Consider the following 26975-nt stretch of genomic DNA (forward strand, 5'->3'; position numbering starts at 1 on the left):
ATCTGGACACAAGCACAGGCATGCATTAAAAGAAGATGATGTGAACAAACACAGGGAGAAGATGGTCATCTATAAGCCAAGGAGATTCAGGCCTGGAACAAATCTTTCCCTCACAATCCTCAGAAGGCACCAACCCTGCTACCTTGATTTTGAACTTCTGGCCTCTAGAACTGTGAGACAATAAATTTCTGTTGTTTAAGCCTCCCCATTTATGGTTCTTTGCTCTGGCAGTCATAGCAAACTAATAGAAATGTCAAGGAATTCCGATGTTAGGCTTTGGATGGTTCATCCATGTGGCTGCTGCTAGATGCTACTGTTGGTGCCTCGCACCTATTCCCTTGAATACCTTTTATCATTTCTATGAGCCTCTCAGCACTTCACTGGGCTTTATCTTCTTTCTGAATGACAGCCCTCCAGAAAGGAGCAACTTTTCTCTTACTTGCAGACAGTCCCTGAAAGTTTACAACTTCCCTCCCAGTACCCAGTGGCCTTTGACCAATGACTTAAGGGTACAGGAGTAGGAATCACCAGCTCTCTGGCCTCTGAGGTGGAACCTACGCTCCAGAGATCCCTTGAACTATAAAGATGAAGCTCCCTTTCTCAGAATGTCATCTGAGATCTCCCTCTTGCCCTACGTCTTCAATTCCATTACCAGATTCTCCCAGAAGCAGTGCCTTTGTAAGTCACTTGTACCTGAATTCTCATCTTAGATCTGCTCCTGGGAGACCCTCAATATGAGTGCTGCCTCTCCCCTCAGCACCCACATTGGCTAAAGTTGGTCTAGATAGTAAGTCTGCAATTTCTCCTTCAAAATAGGAAGTGAGGTTGGTAAATGCCAGCCAAGGGTATGGTTGAAATCAGCATAGCCATATGGTATGTCCCTTAGAAGACAAAGAGGTTTTGCACAAGAATGGAAGAATAACATGTGAAGGTGCAGAGGGAAGCTAGGAGAATGTCAACATAACCTCTGTGTCCTTGATACACAAGGAGCTGTTTATATTATGAATAACGTGAGCATAGTTATAAGCATGGTGCAACATAAATCCCAGCAGGTAAGTTTAATAGTTCACACATAAATCTTATCAGGTAAGTTTAATAGTTAGCATGGGCTTTTACATCTTCTTCTTATGCTCCAGAAGCATTAAGGCAACTTGTGGAACTTGTAACAAGGAAGTGACTTTTTCACCTGCGGAATTTGGCTCAGTGTTCGTTAAATGCTTTGGAATTTAAAGTGACTTTTTTTCCTTTCTTTAAAATGTCTAAATGCTGTGTTGATAAATGTCACATCGAATAACGAATGTGATGGAATGTGCTGAGGATAATGGGAGTTACTTTCTAGTTCACCTGAACCATGACTTGTCTACACTTAGCAAGGATAATGAATGTAATTTAATACAGCACCTTTGCATGGAAGTGACTCAAAACACTTTTCAAAGTGAATATTAAAATGCTGAATTATGCAATAAAGATATAGATTTAAGTAGATGATAATAGATCACATACTTACCAAAGTACACAATGCGGCAGAGGGGACATTTTTAAAATATGCATTATATTGTTATTAGGTAGAAGGATGAATGCAGAAAGTGAAGTCGACATGGAATAAGGAAAACAAAGGTCAGATAGTGATTAAATAGCAATTTTAATAACTAGAGCCAGCACAGGATACTCCAGAGAGCATGACAGCCAGAGTCAGACAGACAAGGTTTTTTCTACCATTGATGATCCAGGTGGCCTTGAACAAGTTGGTTAACCTGCTTAAGCTTTGATTTCTCTACATGTGTAAAAGGAGATAATATTTTCTGCTTAATAGGGTTTTCATGAGTAATTAATGAGATAATATATATTTCAGCAGGTGCTCAATAAAAGATGGCTTTTATTACCTTTATTATCATCATTATATAATAACCAGAACCACCTTCCACTCATTCATTAGGGTCTGTTCTCTACCTTATCATATATCAGCGACATGTCACTCTAGCCATCCATCACAACGCCATCTTTCTCTATACTATGGATTATAGTCATAAATCTATGCTGAGCTTGAGAAAAAAAAGAGAATTTATCTAGTCTAACCACCTTATTTTTATAAACAAGTTGATTGAAACCCAATGAGGTGACGTGATTTGTACACAATCACACGTAAGTATAGCTACCGTTTTGTTCCAGGGACTCTGCCCACCATTCTACATGCGTTACTATCTTGATTCTTAATGACTTTATAAGGGAGATATTCTTAGTTATCCCTGAGCTAACTGGGCCACTAAGAGAGGAAGTGGTCCTCCTAAAGTCACACAGCTCTTAGGTGGCACAGCTGCGTCTCGACATCTGGGTTCAGCTGACCCTCAGCAGGAGCTGACCCTCCTTCCTCAGCTCTCATTCTCACCTCTCGATTCCAAAGGGCCAGAAAGCAGCTCAGGATTTACTCCCTGGTACTTTTGCTAGTGGGTTGCCTGTTACCATGGCCATATCTCCTTTCCTGGGGATTTTCTGTGTCCTTGTGGAGGGCAGAAAGTTGCAGGGATGCTACAAAGAGCGCTCTTTACTTTTTTGCTCTACGTAGAGACATCTACCTTTGTTCTTTTCCAAACTCTTTTGCTGTACTTCAACTCTGAGCCAAGAATTTAAATTCACAAATCCAGCTTTTAATCTGTGTCTTTAAGGAAGTCTTAAAGGCAGTCTAACACTCAGCTTCCTCATGTGAAAAATGCGGTTGTAGTAATGCCAGTTTCATGCAGCTTTCAGTAGGATCAAATAATACATGGGAAAATGCTTTGAACACTGAAAAGTGCTACACGTATTCATGTACTGATATGTCACACAGAAGGTGATGTTCAGATAATCCATATTTTATGAGTGAGATGTGTTCGATAGCCCGCTGGCCATGGGGCACTAATTCACAAAACTGATAAATCTGTTGAATTCTTAGGTGTTATTATGGCCATGTGAATTTTTGAATACAGGGCAAAGGTAAGATATTTGTTTGAAATGATCGCTAAGGAAATGATAGGTTAAGAACACAGAACTTTCACATCAGGTCACCATAGCCTTTCTAAGCCAGAAAAATCCTTGGCAACAGCCTCTTCCAGTAAATCAGCATGTCAGAAGAAACAATGGCCCTTCTCCCTAGGAGAGGAACAAAACCACTCAACTCTCCAAGGTAGACTTGGAACAGAAGTCTCCAAAACAACTTCGATACATCTTATTCCCTTCGCATTCACTGAAGGCAAGTACAAGGGGTGATGGAATTTCCTCAACCCAGTCAGTCAAGAGGCTCACCAATCCAGAACGACCCTCAGAGACCAAGATAAGAGAGTGAATTAATTGTCCATTGTAAATATCAGTATCCTTTGGCCAAGCTACCAACTGTTATTTTCTAACGTGAGTAGTACTAAGAATAATAGATCATCTCAACTTTCTGACAACCATCAGTGTGGGCTAATTCGCTACTGGAAATCTAAGAGAAATCAGAATAACTGTGGGATATTGTTTTCAATTTTACAGAAAGGCAACTTATATGTTGTCTTACTATGCTGCCTTCCTTAACCTAGGAAGAAATATGGACCCAAAAGGTGAGGCATCTTGGTCCTAGGACATCGGTTGACTCTTTTTTATGTGCTTTTTTCATAATACAACATGGCCTCCCTAATTATTAACTCTGATCCTGCATTCTATTATCCAATTGATTCATTGAGTGCTTACTCGAGGAACTGCCTTGGGCCTCTTGCTAGCAATAGAGCTTAATCTCATAACTAATAATCTCAAACTGAAATATCCATTACAGATATTCAACTTCTCAAACACACTAGGTTTTTTTTTCTAATCAGAATACACCATTCAACACTCCACTCAAGTCTATCCACACGTCTATTTTCAGGACAAACTCTGGGGAGAAAAATGAATTATGTAAATAATAAAGAACTGTTTATTGACACATATTATCTCATTTAATCCTCACAATGGAGCTGTGAGTCTGAGGTCATCATCCCTTTCACAAATAAGGAAAACAAAACTTGCTTATGGTCTCATGGGCTGATTGATAGCAGAGCTGTGATTCCCATTTTGGCTGTGTGACGCACATTTAGGATTATCGCCCTATACTATGTTGTCTTTCTCAACCCAGATTTTTTTCCTCCCTCTTCAACTGTTGCACCACCTTGCACACTTAATTCCACGGGGCCCTGTTCTCATCCGGCTGTCAAAAATGTACGATGACCTGGCAGCTTGCAAAGCCCCCAACCTCAAGGGGCTAGCGTGCTAGGGCTCCACAGACTGAAGACCATAAACAAATACATATCTGATATTTATCAGCTTGGTATTAGCACTAAGAAGGAACATGAAATCAAGTAAAGGAGAACAGACTGACTGGAAGAGCTATTTTAAATAGGGTTGCTGGGAAAGGTCCTTCGGAGGGGTAATGTTTGATCAGAGACTGAAGTCCAGGGATAGAGGTGGGAAGTGGCAAAGGCCTCAGCGATTGCCCTAGATAATACAAACACAAAGTGAGATGCAGGGAAGACGTCAGCACTGCATGACAGATAAGAGCACCTGCTCTGACATCAATGCTCCTGGGGCTAAATATCTACCAGGCTCTTTAGTGGCTGTCTGATGAAGAAGGTTACTCAGATTCCCTGGACTTCAGTTCACTCCTCTCTGAAACAGGGCTAATAATAGTACTCAGGTCTTGGGTCATGTGAGGATTAATCGAAAACAGTGTGTGGCACAAAACAAATAGCAAAAATCAGCTGGGCTTTCCCCCCTCTCCTTCAGCATTAAATGATACAGCTTTCATTCTTTTAACTTAATATCATTGCCCTAGATTCTTTGTATACTTAAAAAAATGGAAGTGGGACTCTTTCATATTTAAAAAAAATAAAATATGAGGAAATTTGATACAATAAAATCAATAAATGGGAAGCTGTTCTGGTTTACTCAGTGGAGTATCAGACAGGCTTGCTCTCTGTTCAGCTGCCCCACGGCGGTTCTGAAGAGGCCCCATGCTTCAGAGAGCACAGCTAATACTATTCCTATTAGGCAGAGCTCCTAACATAACGACTGGTATGAAATAGGGGCTGAACGTGTCATTGTTGAAAGAATGTTGAAAATTACAAAGTAGAACCTCTTGGCTTTTTTTTTCACATTTTTTTTTTTTTTTTTTTGAGAAAAGAGATTACTAGGCCACACCATACAGAGTAATCCTTCTTGAGGTGAATGTCGGGGGTTGTTTATGTAGCTCAGGCTTAGTCACAAGTTCAGAACATTTTGTGGGTTTTACTGGAACTCAATATCGTGGCTTATGCCAATTCAGATCTCCCTGGCAAAGGCTGCTAGTGACCCCTGAACCCATGGGTTGGATTCCCAGATTCCACAAGAGAATTAGGACTTCTGCTCTTTTTCAGCCTTGAGGAAGTCCCCTGGGGTTTCTGCATCTCCAAGAGCCGGAGCTGCAGAGCTGGAGGGGTCAGATACGTGTGGCAGCCTGTGTCTAGTGCCCTCTATGGATACTTTTCCACATTTTGGAGTCTAGAGAGCCTGCTATTTGGATTTCTAGAAATATATCCACCACCTGAACATCACAAGTTATGTTTTCATTCCTTTCGAGTGTCTTACTTGTACACTGCTGTGAATTTGGGTGTGGTTAGCCCAAATATGGGTCTGTTGTTGAGGGTTTGTTGGTCTCTTGACTGTTTATTTCAAACTCACTTCACCACAGCACTTACCAAAACCCTATTTCCTCAGAGTCCTGAACCTCACCCTGTTCAGGGAAAGACACTCATATTTGTTGCATACTCTACTATGTGTTAGCCAGAGGATAGGCACTTTCACCTATAGAAGCTTGTTTAATCCTCTCAACAGTCCTAAAAAGAAAATGAGACCAAAGACATTAAATAAGTCACCCAAGGTCACAGTAAATGAACAGAGCAATGTCAATTCAAACCAAAATCAGATAGACTCAAAATTCTCCTTTTCTCCCCACTACGATGCGTTCTAATGAGGAAGTCCATCTAATTAAAAATATATACTTGATGTACAGTTTAACCTGACATGAAATAGTCACTTTTTAATACTTGAGGTTGACTCACCCAAGTGAATTTTTAGAAAGTATAATTTCAAGTTGTGTATATGTGAATATTTGAGTGCATGTGCAAGAATGTGTGTTGATCAACGTGTAAGGCAGAGAAAAACACAAACAAAATAAGTAGGAAATAAGGGTGACACGCTTAGATAAGTATGTTCTTTCTTTGGCCCTCAGTTTCAACAGGTGCAAAATGAAAGTTTTGGATACAGCATTTCCAATGTTCTTTCCAGCACTTAATATTGAGTGTCCTCTATGTGAAGGCAGTGACTCTATCTTCCTCTTCCCACTATTTACTTACGTATAAAGATCTTTGTTTCTCTTGAAGCCAACTCAAATCTGCAAGAAAAATCAGGTGGGTCATTTACAATATAGACTTGGCTTCCAGGTGCAAACACTTAGGGAAGCCTGTGGCTTGAAACAAAGTTATTTTGTGGTGAGCATTTCTTCCTAGGATGTATTGCTTGAGTGGTGATTGGGGTTGGGAGAACTATGTATCCTTGGTTGTTAGCTCCTCCTACTCTAATGATACAGGCATAGAGGCGAGTGACATCAGTTAGCCTGGATGGTTAAGAAGTAACAATGGCTAGTGAGTGAGACCAAATTCCTAGTGCCTCAGGATTGAGAGGCAGTGGCCAGGGCCGGTGTGGACCCCTGGCTGAGAACTTAGGCACTCTGTGTTAAGCATGGTGGCGCTTCCCAGGAGACTATGCTTACAAGTGTGGGCAGAGATTGGTGATGGGTCAGGAATGGAAATGAGAAGATGGTCCTAACAAATCCAAAAAGCAGAGGTCTAAGAAACAGGCCTGGAGATTGGGCAAAGCGATCTTCTTTATGAAGACTTAGTAGGAACGGGTCTCTGTCATGAGCAATGCAGCACGCTGTGGTCGATAACTCATACTAAGACAAATTTGGCCAACACATGCTGATTTCTAACCTAGGGGTTTGAGAAATCTGTTTTATAGAAACATGATTCAGAGCTGAAAAGGACTTGAGAAACTATCTCATCTAACTTCCTTTACAATGCAAGAACCACTGGTACAAAACCTCAAAAAATGGTGAATATTTTCACTACTTTTCAGGCTTTTCTAGTCCTTTGGAGGACAGTGGTAAGGGTATAGTAGCATAAGGCAGATGAATTTGGGATGCCAACTATGGCACTTACTAGTTGTATGGTCTTCAGCAAAAAACTTACCTTTATGAACCTTAGTTTCTTTAAAAGAAATTGGAATTATTTGCACTTTAGAAGAGCTGGATTAAATAAGATGTTTATGCAGGGTTTAGCACATATCTGACTTAAAGAAAGTGGTCAATAAATGCTAACCCTTAATATGTTTATGTATTAACATATCTTATTTTAATCCTGTGAGTATCCTACGAAGTAGCTATTATTGCCCTGATTTTATGCATGAGCAGATTGAGCCTAGAAGAATTTGAATTAAGTTCACCATGGTAACAAAACTAATAAGTAGGAGAGGGGGACAATAAACCTATGCTTATCTAGCTGCAATGCTGAACTGTCTTCAGTTAAATCACAGTACCTTCCACACTGAGAAAAACTTGGTTTTCCGGCAACTAGAAAGCAGTATAACACAGTTCTTACATATGTGAGACAATATTGTCCTTGCAGTATTGTGAAAATTAAGTGAAATAGTAAAAATAAGATACTTTGCACACTGGGCATATAATATTCACTTTGTATTACATTTTCTCTAGTATTTCTGTTGCTGGCACAGAGTCTGGTACAGAGAAAGTGTTCAGTAAATGCTTGCTAAATAGTTGATGGCATATGTTTTGCATTTTGGGAGCATCACAGAACATGTCTACTTCCACCATACGGTTGTGAGTGAATGTTTGTCATATCTCTTTCCAATCTGTTCTCAAGACTACTTGTCACCAGTTTCCTCACCCTCCTCCCAGCTGTTTCTCATGTCTTTAGACAGAGGTCACGAGGAGTGGCTGCCAGGGTCATTGTGGGAAAAACCCAAAGGAGAAAGTCACAGGCCTATTCCAAGCCCTGATTCCTCCCACCCTCTGCTCACCAAGCCTCATTTCCATTTCCCAAATAAGGTGAATTTATAAGATATTACGCTGATTTCCCCCTCTCTTTTAAAAAGAGACAACTTTAAAGCACCACTAGAAGATTTATCCTGGGTGAGGCCCATGGCGTGGAAACATTCGATGAGCAGGTAACACCTAGAGTGCAACCTAAGCACCGTGCATACGCAGTGGGAAGTGGGTTTTTAGATCTCCGCAGAAAAGCTGCTTCCTTTAAATCTTTGGTCTTAACAAGGTATTAACCTGCTTTTACTCTTCAGTTTTATTTCTCTAGCTTGAGACCTGCTAACCCAAATTACTCTTTTTCTTCCAATATAAGAAAAGTTGACATTGTGATTACGTGTCAGTAGCATGGCAAATTACATCGGGGTAACAATATTCCCAAGGGAGGTGGGAGGTTATTGTTTCTGTAATTTTAGCACACTTGCGTGAAGTGCAAGACAAGCAAGAAAGTATCAATGAGTAGTTGCTAAATAACGGGACGGAGGGAAGCCAGGAAATGCTACCTGAATCCCATGGCCAGGTAACCTGGCCTCGGTTCTTTCTAGGACTTGGGTACCAGTGGAGGCTGACGTGCCTTTGGTTGTAGAATGAAATCACATTTCTCCATATTGAGAAAACCTCTGCTTTGTAGAATCTAGGATGCATATCTCTTTTTGTGTGAATTTTTAAGGCTCTTTTATTTATTCATCTACCCATTTAACAAATTTCTTAATAATACAGATTAGCATCAATCAAAGTTTTTTCTTTCAATTTTTATTTATTGTTTTGTTTTGCTACATATTAGACATAGTGCTAATTCTTTTTCATGAATTTGTTATTTCATTTGCATAACACTTCTAGAGGAACTATTCTAAAGACTTGACATTTTTCTTTTTCTTTCTTTCTTTCTTTCCTTCTTTCTTTCTTTTTTTTATTTCTGAGACAGAGTCTTGCCCTGTCGCCCAGACTGAAGTACAGTGACATGACCTCAGCTCACTGAAACTTCCAAGTCTCGGGTTCAAGTGATTCTCAGGCCTCAGCCTCCTGAGCAGCTGCGACTACAGGTGTGCACCACCACAACTGGCTAATCTTTGTATTTTTAGTAGAGACAGGATTTCGCCATGTTGGCCAGGCTGGTCTTGATCTCCTGACCTCAAGTCATCCACCCGCCTCAGTCTCCCAATGTGCTGGGATTGCAGGCATGAGCCACTGTGCCCAGCCAAGACTTGACTTTTACCTCATTTACTTCTAATGATATCCATCCAGGTAATGTGATAGAGCATAGCACCTAGCAGGTGGTTAATTTATTGAGTGGTGGTTGTTGGATGAATGGATAAATCCAAAGTCTGTGTTCATTTTACTGATCAAGTACTTCCCATAAAGACTGACTGGGTACCCCTTAAGAGCCAACAAAGTAGAAAGTGATTGTGGAAGCAATGAGAATAATCCTGGGAGATGATGCCTGGATTCATCTGGATTACCTTCCTCATAGTCTAATGTGCAGGATGCCTTGAAAGCCTCACCCAATACTCCTTACTGAGCTTAAATCATGGAGAGAATGATAAATATGTCATATGATAACTATGACACAGGAATACTTTGACTAATACAGACTGAAGATTTTGGAAGATGATATTAATAGACACCAGGAGAGCAGATAATGGAGTCAATTAAAATAATAGTAGCTAGTAAGCTAGTAACATTGATTAAAAAGGGTGAGAGGACTAGCTATAGATTAGCAAGGATACTGCTTCCATAGTCAGATACTTGAGAATCTACTCTGGGTCTTGGCAACAGGACCAGGAAGGAACAAATATAGCCTCAAGAGACTCTATGAAAGGAATGTACTGGAGTTAGTGGCATTGCCATAGGCAATAGAACTTAAAGGATAGGAATGTGGATGGTAGCGTTGGACTTCTTAGTGATTATCCTATCTCATCCACTTAGTCTTTAAGCTTGTTTCCCATCTGTAAAATGGGAATAATAATGAGACTAATCTCATAGGGTTAGAGTGTGAAGAGCACTGTCTGGAACAGGGTAAGTGTCTGATAAATTGTAGCTGATGCCATTTTCCATGGCTCTAAGAAAGAGCATGTATCAACAAGGATGAAACAATATAAACATAATTAGAGAAAAAAATGGTAAAAAGAACAATTCGACAGATGTAGATTTTGTCAGAAGAGGATCTGCTTGCTGTTGGGTGTGATAAATTTCTATTTAGCACATGTCGACACTTACTATGTGCTTAGCTTTGGATCAGGCTCAGAGATACTTGAAGGGAACTTACAGCATGTCATTCGCAGAGTCTTGCATGTCTGAGAAGCAACTGTGCACACAGGCTAACAGTTTTGGCTTTGGAGTCAGACGGCCTAGTTTTGAACTCCTGTTCTGCCACTTAGTAGCATTTTATTTTTCTCTGTAAACCTCAGCTTTCTTTTTTAAAACAAAAGTGAGGGGTGGGGAAACAAATTCCTAGGGCTTATGAGAGGTTTAAAAGATAAAATAAGAGAAGTACTTACCATAGTATCTGACATGTGCCAAGACATTTGTAGGAGTAATAACAACAATGGTGTAAATGTAGGTAAAAGTAGTCATTGTAATAATGTAAACATCTGAATTACTGCCTGTAGTCAGGTGACAGACACAGAATAATAATGTGCATTTTGCATAGATTAACACAAAGATCAGAATGGAGCCATCATCATGGGCAGTGTTTTCCATAAGGAGAGGGGTCGAGGGAAAAGAACTGGGATCAGACAGAGGGGAAAAAAGAACCAGAAATGGCAGCAAGACAGGAATAGTTAATGTCTGAGAACTGAGGAAAGGTGACGATTCTGGAACAGGCAGCCAATGACATTTAATATTCAAGAGGTCAAAGAAATTGATACCTCAGGCAAGATCTGGAGTGAGTTTTAAAAGGACAATCTAGGTAACATGATAAGGGCGGGGATTATCATAGCGGGTTTCAGCAGGAACCGTGTTAATAGGAAAATTAAATTAATTGATAGCCAGAAGTGCCACACAGGTAGGAGGACTATCAGGATAACAGGCAATGTGTCTTCATCCATGCATAAGACCTACTTGGCATGACACTTCTGCTGGGCCACCTGCCCTGTGACCATGGGAGAGTGCTCCCCTTTCTTTCTCTCCCTTGCAGTTGTGTGGCCAGGAGACTGAGTTACATCCAATGGGATGTGAGCTGCACTTTTAGGCCTGACCCAGAACTTTCCATGGACAATTTTTGCTCTCTTTCCCTATTGCCAGCTGAATGGGAGAATAGAAACTTTCATTCGATTCGTCCACTAATATTTTGAAGTCCTTTGTCACAGTGACCAATTTACCCGGACTGATGTAGTTAATAACTACTCTGAACTTCTGCTACTCGGGCTAGCAACAGCTACTTAGCTGATGGTCGTTCTTTCCTCATTTCCCTGCTGATAGAGCCTTAATCATGATGAGTTAATTGGCATTCTTTTGCTTTATGAGAGTCTGTGTCCCTCCTCAGCCCTATCCGTGGAATGGTGTGTGTGTGTGTGCGTGTGTGTGAGAGTGTGTGTGTGTGCATGCGTGCATGTGTGTGTGCACCTGCATGCATGTGTGTGTGTGCGTGTACGTGTGTGTGTGTGTATGTGCATGCACATGCTCATGTGAGCATGCACTGACCAATTTAAGGCAGGGACAGCAGTTTTCCTCCTTTGCCTGTAAATGTCTTAATAATGGACATGGGGTCACTGACACATGGAGAAAGTTCTTTAGTGGGCTTCTAGGAAATTTTCCTTGTTCTTAAAAAGGGGCTCAAAACCAGATATTCACGTCCCTTTTAAATTTCGCATGTTATTATGTGAGGATGTGATGCCTGGAGCCACAACAGCCACCTTGTGTTTATTAAGAGAAAACATCTGAAAGCAAAAGCTGACAGGCTGAAGAGGGGAAAATCCCAAGGTGTGGAGCCAATCCTGAAAGCATCCTACCATCGCAAGTGTTTTAAGTGAGATAATAACACTGATTTTTATTTTTGCCATTCTTAGTTGGTTCTTGTGTTATATACATCAAAAACACCCTAACTGGTGTTTTGGTTAGAATTAAATCAATTAAGACATAAGAATCGCAAGCCGTGTGGTAAGTGATCAAGTATGTCATCATCAAAATCAGCACCACAGTCACTGCCAAAGCATGGACCTCCTGTCCCCCAACCCAGTACCTCAGACCTTATTGCCTTCTGGGTCTCAACAGAAAAATAAAGCATCCTTTCAGCCCGTGACCCACTATTTTCCAAGGGGTGGGAAAATAGCCTAGAAACACAACCAAAGAGTTCTTTTCAGAACTCGTAGTTCTTTTAGAAACAGGTTATGGAAGAGATTTGGTTATTGGTGGCACTGGGTTGTATCTTTTAGATAATGAGATATTTATAGGGTAAAGTGAAACCTTGGGATAACAGGTGCCCTATACAAATAAGGCTATTATTAGCTAGATAATATTTAACAAACATTCCCTCCTTATCGCAAGCAATTCAAGGCAATAGAATAGAATATTCCAGTCTATGGTGGTGAAAACAAAGAATTCTTACATTATTTCCACAAATTGATAAATAGGGAAAGATGCACAGCCTCTTGTCAGCCTGCTTCCTGCCTTCATTCAAGTTATTCAGAAAGATGAGTGCAGCTTGAAGAAAGATAAGACCAGTATAAGACAGTCTGTACTGTGTTCATGATCCTAAAGTCCAATAAAGCAAATCAAATCAAATATATGTGACGAAGACCTAGATAAAATGAGAACTATTCTCTTGCCTTTGAACCAGGGTAAGATGATAAGAATAAAAATAGCATTGAGGAGAAGAAAGAGAAGCAGAAAGAGAAAGAATAAGGATTTGTTTTTGCCGTTTTCCTGTTTATCAATGTCTTTCGTATATCATTTTCTTTTAAAATTCGATGCTCACACAAATCAGAAAGGTAGCCTCCATTATCCGTATTTAACAGACAAGGAAATTGACACTCAATGAAGTTCAATGACTCACCTGAGATCACAGCCGAATCCCTGAGTCCAAACAGCATACTGCTTTTGCTCAAGCGCTTTGCTTTTCATTTTATCCTCTGTGGGATGAGAATCTTGAGTGACCAGTATTAGTCTTTTCCCACACTGCCAATAAAGACATACCTGAGATTGGGTGATTTATAAAGAAAAGAGGTTTAATGGACTCACAGTTCCCCATGACTAGGGAGGCCTCGCAATCATGATGGAAGGTGAAAGGCATGTCTTACATGGCAGCAGGCAAGAGAGAATGAGAACCAAGCAAAAGGGTTTTCCCCTGTAAAACCATGAGATCTCGTGAGACTGATTCACTACCACAATAACAGTAAGGGAGAAACCGCCCCTGTGATTCAGTTATCTCCTACCCGTTTCCTTCAACAACATGTGGGAATTATAGGAGCTACAATTCAGGATGAGATTTGGGTGTAGATACAGCCAAACCACTTCATGGCCTGATCTTAAGACTCAGAAATGACAGTCATCCAAGCCTCCAAGGAGCTGGTTGCAGCTCAGGAAGGTCCAGTCATGAAGAGCAAAGTAAGAAAACACCTTGCTTGGAAGGGAAGATCCCTAACTCAGGATTCTGACTTAACACTGTCTACACTTTGTAATCTGGGTGAAGTGACTAAACTTCTCTCAGCTTCTGTTTCTTTGAGTTTAAAACACAAAGAACCTTTATGATTGTGTCTCTGATTATTTACAAAAGAAACTAACATGGGAAGACACTCCTGGTCACCTGTGCTGTTTATGTTTGTCCAATATATGTGTTTTCCTAAAGTGTGTAAAGTATTCTGTGAATGCCAGTTTTTAGATATGTGCTGTCAGTTCTAATTGTACAGAGCTGAACATTTTAGCCATGAGAACCTCTATTCGTCACAAACCTCACATCTTGTGAAAACAGGCCTACAAATGCTCTCACAAATCAATTCATTTCAGAATCAGGTCATCGGATGGTTGGATATATGTCCCACTTGGTTCCAAATTCTCCTGTCTATATTATTATTATTTTTTTAATGGAAAACAGACCTGACAGGATTCTTCTGCATGTCTCAGACTGGAAACCCAACTAGACTTCACACACTTTTCTTAAGCTGATTTTTAATTTCCTTCTGTTGTGTTGTCCCAGCTTGCAGGTTAGAAGTTCTTCCAGAACTGTCTAGCCCAACACACTCTAGGTTAATGCACAGCCTCCTCCCTTTTCCCCTCCTGAAATGGTGCTTCTCCTGAGCTCTGGGCAGTAGCCATCCATTCACATGGCAACCCATATCTGTTTTGCAGGCACATAGGTTTATCATGTATTCTGCAGAACAATCATGCATGTCAGAGAAAGATTGACAGCCCCATTTTATGGATAGAGAAACTGACTCAGTGAGCTTAGATCACCTGTCAAAGCTGATGGTGGTACTCAGAAGTTAACCTAATCAGAAAGTGATTAATCTTTTTCTGCTCTAATACATCCCTATAAATAATCCCAATGCACTTTCATCCTGGATGAAGATCTGATTTCTTTGAAACTTTGACTAAAACTTCTTTTATTTTACTTCTTTTCATGATCCATTCAATTTCTATGCCTGTTTCCCTATTTATTAAAAAAACAGAAAGTAATTAGGCTGTAATACCTATGCTTAGTCTGTTGAAGTAGTTTGAATTTTTCTGAATCAGGATGAATGCAAATTGCCTCATTATTTCACTAATTAATAATGTCTGCTTGGAAATGCAACTAATAGTACACAATAAATGCTAAGGCTTATAGTTATAAATGAGAGCAATTGCTTCTCTTTTTTTGTTCTTACCTTCATTTCAATTTATCTTCCTGAGCTATCGCTACCTCTGTAAGGGTTAGGAAAACATTTAAAGTATCTAAACAATGATTCCTTTCTCAGGGGTTCAGAAATTGATGAATCATCCTACTCTGCAGCATTCAAAGTAACTGTGTGCTTGACACATAGGAGGAGAAGTGGGCTCTTTGAAATACGAGCCAAGCACCAATCGTGTCACCTGCCCTGCGCGTGACCCATTCGCTTTCCACATGACCCTCTGTGTCCAACGTCACCTGGAGCCTGAAACCTGGAAGTGAAAAGTCCTTGACTGGAGTCAGTGGAGAGAAAATCATCACCTGCTTGGGCACAAACATGCCTCATGACTGCGTCACTGTTTGTTAAGTGGGGTCAGCTAATAGTTGCACAGCGGGCCTTCAAAGCATCGTGGCATAACTGATGAAGTTCCTGTAAAGCATTCCCTATGTGAAGGCCTTGGACTTTAGAGCTCAAGTGCGCCAGGAGCATTTTGAGCTTGCCGACAGGCTCTCCCATGATTTCTATTTGGTTAAACGGCAGTAGAAAAGAATCGAATTGACTTTCATTTTCATCACTCTCTGCCTGAGTCTCGCTACTTCAGCTACACTTCTCTTGCATAGGCTCTTCCCTCCACCTGGGACACCCTCCCCTCTGGATTGCAGCAAGATTTACTTCTATGTTTCACTCAGTTATCTACTTACAAATCACCTCCTTGGGCACCTTGCAGGCTGCTCTCTTTCTTACCCGTCTTCATTTTCCTTCATAGCACCTGATACTACTACACATATTTATTCAGTGTCTTGAGAAACATAACCTTGAGAAACCTTTCTTAAAGAGGTGAATAAATGAATGAGTGAAGGAATGATTTCTTCTCATTTTACAAATGAAACAAGTAAAAAACAAAGAGGGGAAGTAAGCTAGTCCAGCTCTATAGCCATTTAGTGGCACAGCTGATATTAACATTTTGATTTCCTAACTCACAATCCAGGATTTTACTTTATGTTTATTTCATACAACATTGTTCTCCAGAAATTCGGCAACTCAGATGGCAGTTGACTTATCAAGAGCACATTTGTTGATCGGTCTTTAACTTGTTCATGTCAGTGAGAATGACTAAAACTTCATGAGAGATAAGTGTTTACAAGTTCTTATTGAAATGATCGGTCTTATAACTCTCTAACTCCCTTTCAAGGGCAAAGATGATTGAAAATTATTTATACTATTACATTTTTAAAGCATTTTTGAATAGAAATGATTTTAAGTATTTGTTATATAAATGTGGATATGCATAAAGAATAGGTAAAAATAATCATTGTAATCCTATACAGAAGTAGTCTTTTGGTACATTTTAAACATACTTAACAATAGGAATCCTACTGTATGCAGTTTTCTATCTTCATTTTTACACATATTTTAGATATTTTTCTAATGTCACTAAAACTAACATTGTTTTAGAGATAGATATTCTAATATATAAGTGTGTCACAATTTCGCAATTTTAATTCATCATTTTCCTCTTATTTATCATTAAGATTGTTTTCATTTTTTTATTTCTTGGATTTCTAGGTGATAGTCCTTCATATTTCTGGGTTCAGTTATTGGATGAACATTTTCATATTTTTTCAAAACCATGCAGAAAATAAATTGTTTTCCAAGACTTTACTTAAAATGCTACAAATAATTTTAAAAAATCAGGGTTTCAAGATCAAAGATTCTCTTCAAATCAATAACTATTGAAGATTTCACTCATTTGAATTTTTTAGTCTTTGAGGTTTAGGCTGGAGGGTGGGGACCCAGGGGCAGTGGCACAGGAAACGTTGGCCAATTTGAGAACAAACAGAGGCTTGGAAAATGTGTTTACATTTCTGTTCTATGTATGATTCTGGCCTTTGTAACTAGGAGGATAAAAAGCCAGAACTCACTTTGGTGGCGCCTGCAGACCTCTGCACTGTAATGACATGGGCACAAGTTTCACGGGATGCAAGTCAGCATGACTCAGCCACCCGCTGAGGGAGAGGAAGCAGTTGTGGAAGGCCAGCACTTGTCCCTACCTCCTCATGTACAGTGGTGAAGAGAAGGCTCTCAAAGGTTTCTCAATCTGACAAGGAAACCTGTGTTCAGAGTGTGGCTTAACCCAATGGGGTATTCCAGCCATAATTCTGGTTAGGGTGATGGCTCCTCTACATACCTAGCGTATTTGTGAATCTCAAACTGATGCCACCTCTTGTACCTTGCACAAGTTGGAATCACTACTACTGATCTGGCACCTCCCACTTGACAGCTTACTAACGAAGGCACTTTTAACCGGCCGTCTCATTTAATTCTCAAAACAAGTTTGCAAGGCAAGGATTACTGGCTGCATTTTCCAGATAAAGACGTTGAAGTTCAGCATGAACTTCAGATAAAGTTTGTTCCAGATAAAGTTCACTGAAATTTGTGCTGCCCAAAGTCACATGGCGCTGGGATTTGAAACAGGTCTATTTGACTTCAAAGCCTATGCATTACTGCACACCTATGGGGTTCTGCAGAGAAAAAATTCTTCCATCTGCTCAGTACCTCATGGAACAGATTGTATTAGAATTATCTATTCATCAATAATCTCATTGACTAGCTGTATAATGAGCACTTACTTTGTGCCAGATTCTCTACTAATTTCTTTCTTTCTTTCTTTTTCTTTTCTTCTTTAGCACTCAAAATGATTTGGTTCCAATGCAGATTCTCTACTAGTTTCTACTGACAGAGTGGAATAGAAAAAATTTCTTATAATAAAATGGGGGGGAAGGTAAGATTTGAAGGGCAGGATTGTGAGTTGCTTAAGCATCCACTCTTAAGATCTAGAATATTCTATTCGCCACAGAGACTAGCTTGTCACAGAAACTCAATAAATATTTATGGAAGAAAAGATCAAAGGATGGGTGATACATTACGAGGCACTTAAAACCTAGCTTAAAAACTTGGAGTCTATTATGAATTTTATTCTGTATTCACTGTGAAACTTTTAGAAGTTTTGTGTAGCCCCCTAAGCCTGCCTCCTTATTTGTAAAAGTATAGATAAACATCTTTGTCTGATTTCACTCATTGGATCACTGTAGATCCAGGGGATAAGGGGATCAACTATAGGTATCAGAGCTACTAAAAAAGGTAAACATCAGTTTTCCAAGTATCAGGAACTACAATATTTGTTGGGCAATTCAACCAATCAATATTTCTTGCATACCACATGCCAAATATAGGACTAAGGGCTTCACAAATGCTAAATATTTGTGCCTTCAACAACAACACTTGGTTCACGAATGTCTCCATTGTATAGATGAGAAAACTAAGGCTCATACGGTTTAGACAGCATGCTGGAGATGACACAGCAGCTGGTGAAGGAAAAAGCTGGAATCAGATTCTCACTGCCTGATGCCAATGTGCCAGCTCTGATAACCGTGCCTTCACTGACCTCAGCAGCTGCATGTGACAGTCATCCGACTACAAACATTTCTGCGGGAACAAAAATTAAACCTCTGTTCTTAATTTTCCCCTACTAACTTAAAATCAGTCACAGGATTCCTCAAAAAGTTAAACATAGAACCACCATATGATCCAGCAATCCCACTACTGGGCATGTATACAAAGGAAATGAAATTTCTGTGTCCAAAGAGATGCCTGCACTTTCATGTTCACTGTAGCATTATCCACAGTAGCCAAGATGTGGAAACCACCTACGTGTCCATCAATGGATGAATAAATTAAAAAATTGTGGTATATATACGCAATGGAATACTCTTCAGCCATAAACAAGAATGAAATCCTGCTATTTGCAGCAGTGTGGATGGAACTGCAGGACATTTTGTTAAGTGAAATAAGCCAAGCATAGAAAGACAAATATTGCATGACGTCAGTTGTATGCAGAATCTAAAGGAGTTAAACTCATAGAAGTTAAGAATAGAATGGTGGTTACTGGGGACTGGGGAAGTGTGGGTGGGGGAGAGTTACATGTTGGTCAAAGGACACAAATTTTCAATTAGATAGGAGATACACTTTCAAAAGATCTATTGTACAACATGATGACTTTTGTTAATAACAACATATTATTATATCCTTAAAAATACTAACAGAGTAGAATTTAAGCATTCTCACCGTGAAAATAAAAAAATAAAAACTAAATGATATCGATTAGCTCAATTTACTTATTCCAAAATGTATATATATTTTCAAATATGCTGTATATAATAAACATATATAATTTTATTTGGCAGTTAAACAGAAAGTAATGCATTTTATTTTTCTGAAAAAAAAAAAAAAAAAAAAAAAAGAATTGGTTACAGAAAATCAATTCACTTGCTGAAAATTCCAAGCTGCACTGCTTTCAGAACCCAGAATTCTTGTGTTACCCTTAGGTTTTCACCTTCTGACTCCTTTTGTTTCTGAATCCAAGACCATCTTTTTCCAACACTGTCCATCCCCCTTCATATGTGCTGGGGGTTATAAGAGAAGGATCCATGTGTATCAAGTATGAAATGAAAATAAGACCCTCCACCCAGATGCTCTGAGCATTGAGGGACAGCGCCATCAGAATTCTGAGATTTGCGGTAGAAGCAGCTTCCTGTTGATACTTCATGCCAAACTCCTTTTTGGCCCAAATCCTTTCATCTTTTACTTTTGAAATTCCCTCTTGACTGATTCTACTATTCCTATGTCTCTGGTACAGCTCTTCCTTTGTGGTGCTACCTGAGTGGTCTTTGTTGAATACAACTAAGCTTTGTCTTCCCTGTGGCCTCTTTAATACAAGAGAGCTATGGTGTTCACTAATTTCATATCCAGCTCTCAAATCCACCCTTGTCCCCACCAAATCCCTTTTTCCCCTGTTCACATAGGCTTTTGAAGCCTGTTGCTGGTCTTTGAATTCTCCATGGTCTTTTCTGGATATCTTTGTGCTTCTTGCTATCTAGACCTGGACTCCATTTCTGTTTTCTATTTTGCTTGGTAAACTGCTAGTCCTTCAAGAACAAGCTCAGATATTGTTGTTTTTGTTTGGGTCATTCCAGTGAGCACCACCTCGCTTCCTCCCCTGTGCTGTTGTGGCAGTTGGTATCTAAGTCAACTGTGACACATTTTACTTTTCTGTCACCATTTGTATTTGTGCCTGTTTCTTTTGCTGGGTCATGTACTCTGTAAGAACAGAGATGGCGTCATACTCATGTTTACATGCTGTACCTAGCATGCTGCCTGGTACACAGTAGGTACTCCATAAATGCCTGCCAAGTTGAATGGAATCAAGAGCAACAGAGATAAAGAATAGCTGGCAATGACTATGTAAAACCCAAGAACAATTCTGAATTGTCTCCAGCAAATATTAAAGAGTAAAAAATGATTTTTAAAAATGATCTTATGTTGGGTTTGAAAAGATAAATTTGGAAGGTATTAGAATATCCAAAGCAGAGCAATTGACCACTTTTTGTACAAATAAAAAAAATTTTTTGTCTCTCCCAGGACTTTGTGAGAAACCAGATTCTAATTATGTATTTAATTAACCTCTATCCCCATTGGTTTCCTATGATGACTTTCTGTTTGAAGGGTTTACAACACTGGATTGTCCTGAAGCCATAACTGAAGCTGGCTTAGTTAAATTGATTTCCTGATTCCCTAGGCTTACCATCAGAATTGTATTTCTTCTTCAGACTTCCTTCTGTCACCTCTTCAGCTCTGCCACCTCCAGGCCCTACCATCTTCTTGGTTTCTGGTGATGCCATCTATAAGAGAGGAAAGAGAAAGTGAAGAGGGAGTGGGAAAGGAAGGAAAAGAGGAAGAGTTGTGATACTTCAGAATTACTTTTTGAAAATCACAACAATGTATTGTTGATATCAGTTGTATTTCAATTGTCTTGGTACTTACTGCTGAATTGCCTTTAAAAAGGCTTTTTAGCAATTTACACTTCGAAGATGAATAAGAATGGCTATGTGACTACACTCTTGCCAACACCAGATAGTCTCATTTTATTTAAAAAAAAACCCTACAAATTGTATTTAATTGTTTTAAAGTTGTATTTATTTGATTAGTTATGAGGTAGAGTAGTTTTCTATATCCTTCTTAACCAATTGTTTTTCCAATTTTATGAATGTCCATTCAAAGAATTAAATAGATTTTAGTACTATAGTTAGACCATTGTCTTTGGGGATTTAAAACTAAAGAATTTCTCAAAATGTACCAGAGTTTCACTGTAATACAATTGAGTAAAATTATTAGTTTCAGCTTTAAAATGGAGTGAGTTTCTCTTATAAATATTTGCCCTTTCATAATAGAAACAAGGTCATTTTGCTCATACTAGAAGCTAGAGCTATATGTTAGGTACATAAGGATAATCGAAACATGGTTCCTCAACTCCAGGAGCTCACAATTTTATAAGAAGAAACACCAGAGAAATCTATTACAGTATATTATAATAGATGCTGGGATGGGGTGGACACATTGTGCTATGGAGTCTAGAGAAAGTTCATCTAAGTAAGATATGTAGCAATAAGAAAGGGGAAGGCTCAAAATAAGTGCTACAGCCTGAAGATTTGGGTCCCCACCAAAATTTGTATGTTGAAACTTAATCCCCAGCATGAGATTTTTGAGATGTGGAGCTTTTGGGAGGTGATTAGTTGGTGTGGGACTTAAGGGAAATACCCTCATACAAGAAATTAATGCCCTGGAAAGGACATCCCCAAAATATCCCTCACCCCTTCCACCATGTGAAGGAACAAGAAAATGATGGCCACCTATGAAAGAGGAACTGGAGCCCTCACCAGACTGTGAATCTGCTGACACCTTGATCTTAGACCTCCCAGCCTCCAGAACTATAAGGATAAATTCTTGTTTATAAGCTACCCAATCTATAATATTTTGTTATAGTAGCCCAAATAGACAAGATAATAAAGCAGTACTAAGGTAATTTGAGTGAAGGGAGGAAGCAAGACGATTGTGAGGTAGGATTTAGGACTTGGGAGTGAAGGTTGAAGATGTGTGTTGACTTCCAGGTAGAACTATTCTTTCTTTTTATTTTATCTTGTCTTTTTCTTTCCAATGGATGCAGCAGGTAAGAATTAGTTGTTGTAGCTTCATTCCTTTCTGTTATCATCCCTGTTGAAATAGGAGATTTGAGAGTCATGGAAACACATCAAAGACAATCCGTAAGATGTGATTGTTACTAGCAAAATATATATATATATATATTTAATATATATTTTATTGCACTTTAGGTTCTGGGGTACATGTGAAGAACATGCAGGATTGTTGCATAGGTACATACATGGCAATGTGATTTGCTGCCTCCATCCGCATCACCTATATCTGGCATTTCTCCCCATGTTATTCCTTCCCAACTCCCTACCCACTGCTGTCCCTTCTCTAGTCCTCCCCCAACAGACTCCAGTGAGTGACACTTCCATCCTTGTGTTCATGTGTTCTCGTTTTTCAACACCTGCCTATGAGTGAGAACATGTGGTGTTGGATTCATTCTCTTCGTCACATTCAGGTACACCTATCAAACATAGATTAGGTCTTTTCACATAATCCCATATTTCTTGGAGGCTTTGTTCATCTCTTTTCACTCTCTTTTCTCTAATCTTGCCTTCTCATTTTATTTCATTGAGTTGATCCTCAGTCTCTGATATCCTTTCTTCTGCTTGTTCGATTTGGTTATTGAAACTTGTGTATGCTTTGTCAAGTTCTCTTTTTGTGTTTTTCAGCTCCATCAGTTCATTTACATTATTTTCTAAGCTGTTTATTCTCATTAGCATTTCATCAAGCCTTATTTCAAGGTTCTTACTTTCTTTGCATTGGGTTTACAATATGTTCTTATAGCTCCGAGAAGTTTGTTATTACCCACTTTCTGAAGCCCGTTTCTGTCAGTTCATCAGATTCATTCTCTATCTATCTTTGTTCCCTTGCTGGTGAGGAGTTGTGATCCTTTGGACGAGGAGAGGTGTTGTGGTTTTGGGTGTTTGTATCCTTTTTGCATTGGTTTCTCCCCATCTTTGTGAATTTATCTTCCTGTGGTCTTTGTAGTTGGTGGCTTTCAGATGGGGTCTCTGAGTGGACATCCTTTTTGTTGATGATGTTTTTTCTTTCTGCTTTTTAGTTTTCCTTCTAACAGTCAGGATCCTCTGCTTTAGGACTGCTGGAAGTCCACCCAGACCCTGCTTGCCTGGGAGTCACCTGCAGGGGCTGCAGAACAGTAAGGGTTGCTGCCAGTTTCTTTTTCTGTTATCTTTGTCCCAGGATACCCACCATATGTCAGCCTGAGCTCCCCTTTATTAGGTGTCTTTTTGGATGTACGGGAGTCAGGGAGCTGCTTAAGGAGACAGTTTGTCCCTTATAGGAGCCGAAGTGCTGAACAATGGGCTCCATTGTTCCGTTCACAGCTGCTGGGCAGATACATTTAAGTTTGCTCCAGTGGAGCTCATAACTGCCTTTTTTTCCCAGGTTCTCTGTCCTGGGAAGGTGGGGCTTTTTTTATAAATTCCTGATGTGCTGCTGCCTTTTTTCAGAGATGCCCTGCCCATTGAGGAGGTAGCCTAGTCACAGTCTGCCAGCAGAGGTGTTGCTGAGCTGCCGTGGGCTCTGCCCAGCTGCTGTGTGAACTTCCTTGCGGTTTTGTTTACAGAGGTATAGTCAGAACTGCCTCAGTAATGGCAGACTGCCTCAGTAATGGTGGACTGCCTCAGTAATGGCGGACTGACTCAGTAATGGCAGACTGCCTCAGTAATGGTGGACTGCCTCAGTAATGGCGGACTGACTCAGTAGTGGTGGACTGCCTCAATAGTGGTGGACTGCCTTGGTAATGGTGGACACCCTTATCCTCAGAGAGCTGGACAGTCCCAGGTCCAGTTGTGCTTGCGGTGAAACTCTCAATCCAGAGTGTTTCAGATTGCTTGTCTTTGTCGGGGTGGGACCTGCTCTGTTTCAGCCCCCTCTTTTTCAGTTGAATGGGTGACTCTGTCTCCCAGGCATTCCAGGTACCAGTTGAAATGGCACCCAGATTTGTGTGAGTTTTTGTGTGGAGACTGGCTGCATCAGCTGAAACAGCCATGCTGGAGACTTGTGGCCCTTTTCTGCCCGGGAATCTCCTGATGTGGGCAGTAAAAATTTGTTTGGAAATGAGGTGATCACTTACCCTCTGCATTCTCACTGGGAACTGCACTCCAGAGCTGTTCCTATTTGGCCATCTTGGATCATCTCCCACAAAATATTTTTAAAAAGAGTTTGTGGGTCATATCAAAAGTACCAGGGACAAGTTGAAAATTCCATTTTGGGCCTTGAATTTAAGAAGCCTGAAAATGAAGTGGGAGTAAGTGAAAAAGGCATTCTACATGAATCCGGACTCTTAAGGAGAAAAGTAAAGGAAGATCGAACATGGGAATCTGTTGAAAGGTGACAGCACTGAGTAAGGGAAATGATGAAAATGTTTCCGTTATTCCCTGGAATATATTAATTTTCCTTTCAAAAATGAAAGAAAGAAAATGAAAGAAAGATAAGTGTCTTTCTGTATGTCCTTATAGCTGTTCTTTTGACTGGATTACGTACATACTTAAAGAGAAAATTAATTTGAGTTGCAATAATTGCTACGAAGTAGAAATTTAAGGTAACTTGAACTACCTAATCTAATCATAGAGATCATGGAAGGCTTCCCAGGAGAAGTGAAATTTGAAAGACAGTTAACCATGAGTTATATACAACAGAGTTCCTCACCCTTGGCACTGACACTTGGGACTGAATAATTCTTTATTGTGGGGATTTGTTCTGTGCCCTGCAGGATGTTTAAGAGCAGCATCCTTGACCTTTACTTGCTGGATACCAGTGGCACTTTTGCCTAATTGTGGCAAACAAAAATATTGCCAGACATTTTCAAATGTCCTCTAATGAGAACAGCTAATCCAGAGGGATATGGATGAAGTGCAGCATTCTCAGTAGAGGAAACCACATGTGCGACTCTAAGGCAGGAAATGTGAATCTGAAGAACTGAACAAGGCTACAGGGTCTGGATCATGAAGCCTCAGTGAACTAGTGGCACTAGGTGATGTAAATAAGGTAGGGTTAGATAGATCATGTACAGCCTCATGCATGTGAAGATTTGGAAGGAATGAGATGAGTCATGTATACGATATCCTGGAATTGTGAAGATCCATATTTAACAATGTACCTATTTGTATTTTTTTTTCATTCCCCCTCTAAAATCCATTTGCCTGGTCATTTTGATGGACTCAAGCTGTCTGCAAACCTTGAGCATAATTTGCATTTTGGGTCACACAGTCCCTATAGAATTTGTAGGTTTTGTTGGCTTTTTAATTTTATTGCCTATGACATTTAACTTTCAAGCTCCACTAAACAGCTTAAAAAACAAAGCAAAGAACTTCTACTTATAATCTGTTAACCTTTTCAGCTTTAGTCATTTTTTTTCTATCTTACCTTTCTTTCCACATGCCCTACAACACATGTTGAATCTGATGCAATGACCTACCTGTTACTCCTTCCAGGAGCCATTGTAACATCACAAAGCCTCTCAGGCCTGATGTCTTATCTCCTTAGCTGGCCTCCTTTTCCATAAATTTTCTGCTCATTTTCCCACAGACACAGACATTTCAAAGATTTCACTGTCATTTATTTTCTAGCATCGTATCATCATGAGCTTACTGTGCTCTGTGATGGCCAATGTAGCATTATGGAAAAATGGGCCTGTGTGATTCTTCCTCATAATTGCAGTGGATCTGTCTTTGAGAGATCATGCTAATTAAATTAACACTTTTACAGTTCTTCATCTTTTAAATTGCACTCCATTCTGCTTTGCGTGTCTTCACTTTACCTCAACTCTTGACTATACTTGGTCTTTCCAGGAAAATGTTCTAAAACTCAAGTCTAAGTTCCATTAGGATGAAGTTTCTCTCTTATTCTTCTCTGTGCCTACAGATTTGGGATTGCTTCCTGCTAACTAAATTTGTTGCTGTTTAGTCTATCTTCTTCTGTTTACCTGAGCCATCACTGTTTTGCCACAGTAGGAATAAGCTGAGCTCTTAAATAATGTTCTGATAGGTCTGATGGGGATTTGATTTTGGAGTAATGTTTGGACATGTACAGTAGGCAGGAGAAAAATGAAATAAACACAGTGAGTCCTGCACTGGCCATGTGACAGAAAGTGTCATACCTCATCACTGCTTACCTGCCATTGGCCACAGCAAGTTGCATGGCCTCTCCTAACTTAGAGGGTACAGGGAAGTGCAATGTTACATTTTGCTCAGATAGTGGAGAGTTAAAATATCACCTATAGCTTTAGTAACTACCATGATTAGCAGAAGCAGAGAATCCCCACCCTTATGGCTCACATTGTTCATTGGGGCAGCCATTGATCAAAATATGGAAAGTTTGCAAAACAGGGGTGTATGGTGCCCATGAGAACATAGAGTAAGCAGACTTCAACATTGAAAACTGAAAGGTAATATGGATTAACTAACTGAGGATGGGCATAGAAATTAACTAAGTGAGGACAAATGCTGCCCAGGCAGCAGAAATAGCAGGTGCAAAGGCCCTGGGGTTGGAGAGAGTCTGGCATATTCTAGTAGGCTAGAAAGGCTACTATGACTGGAGGGTTGAAAGTGAAAGGAAGGCTTATGGAAGATAATGCTGGAAATGTAAGCTATGACTTTATTATAAACTCTTAAAGTGTCTGAAGCTTGAGAGTGGTGGTTTTGTTTTGTGAAGTCTAAGAGAAAGATTTCAATGGAATGGAAAGGATGGAAGGAATGTATTGAGCACTGAATCAAGGGGATAGATGTTAGCTGGAGAGATAAGGTAAGATAAGCCCAGGAAGATCACAGCAATGACCCTTTGTGGAAAGGCTTCCTTTAAACCAGAGCCGTGACTGAAAGGAAACATACATTTTAGATGGTAAAGAGGCAACATTGTTGTGTGCTTACTGCAGGAGTCTTAGTTTTTTTCACCCACAGTGATGAAGAAGGGAAATAGCATCACCTAAGGTGTTTTGTCTATACCTCCTAAATGTCCCACTTAATCCT

Source organism: Aotus nancymaae, unplaced genomic scaffold (genome assembly GCF_030222135.1).
Source record: "Aotus nancymaae isolate 86718 unplaced genomic scaffold, 86718_ANA_hifiasm-v0.15.2.pri h1tg000036l, whole genome shotgun sequence".
Lineage (NCBI taxonomy): Eukaryota > Metazoa > Chordata > Mammalia > Primates > Aotidae > Aotus > Aotus nancymaae.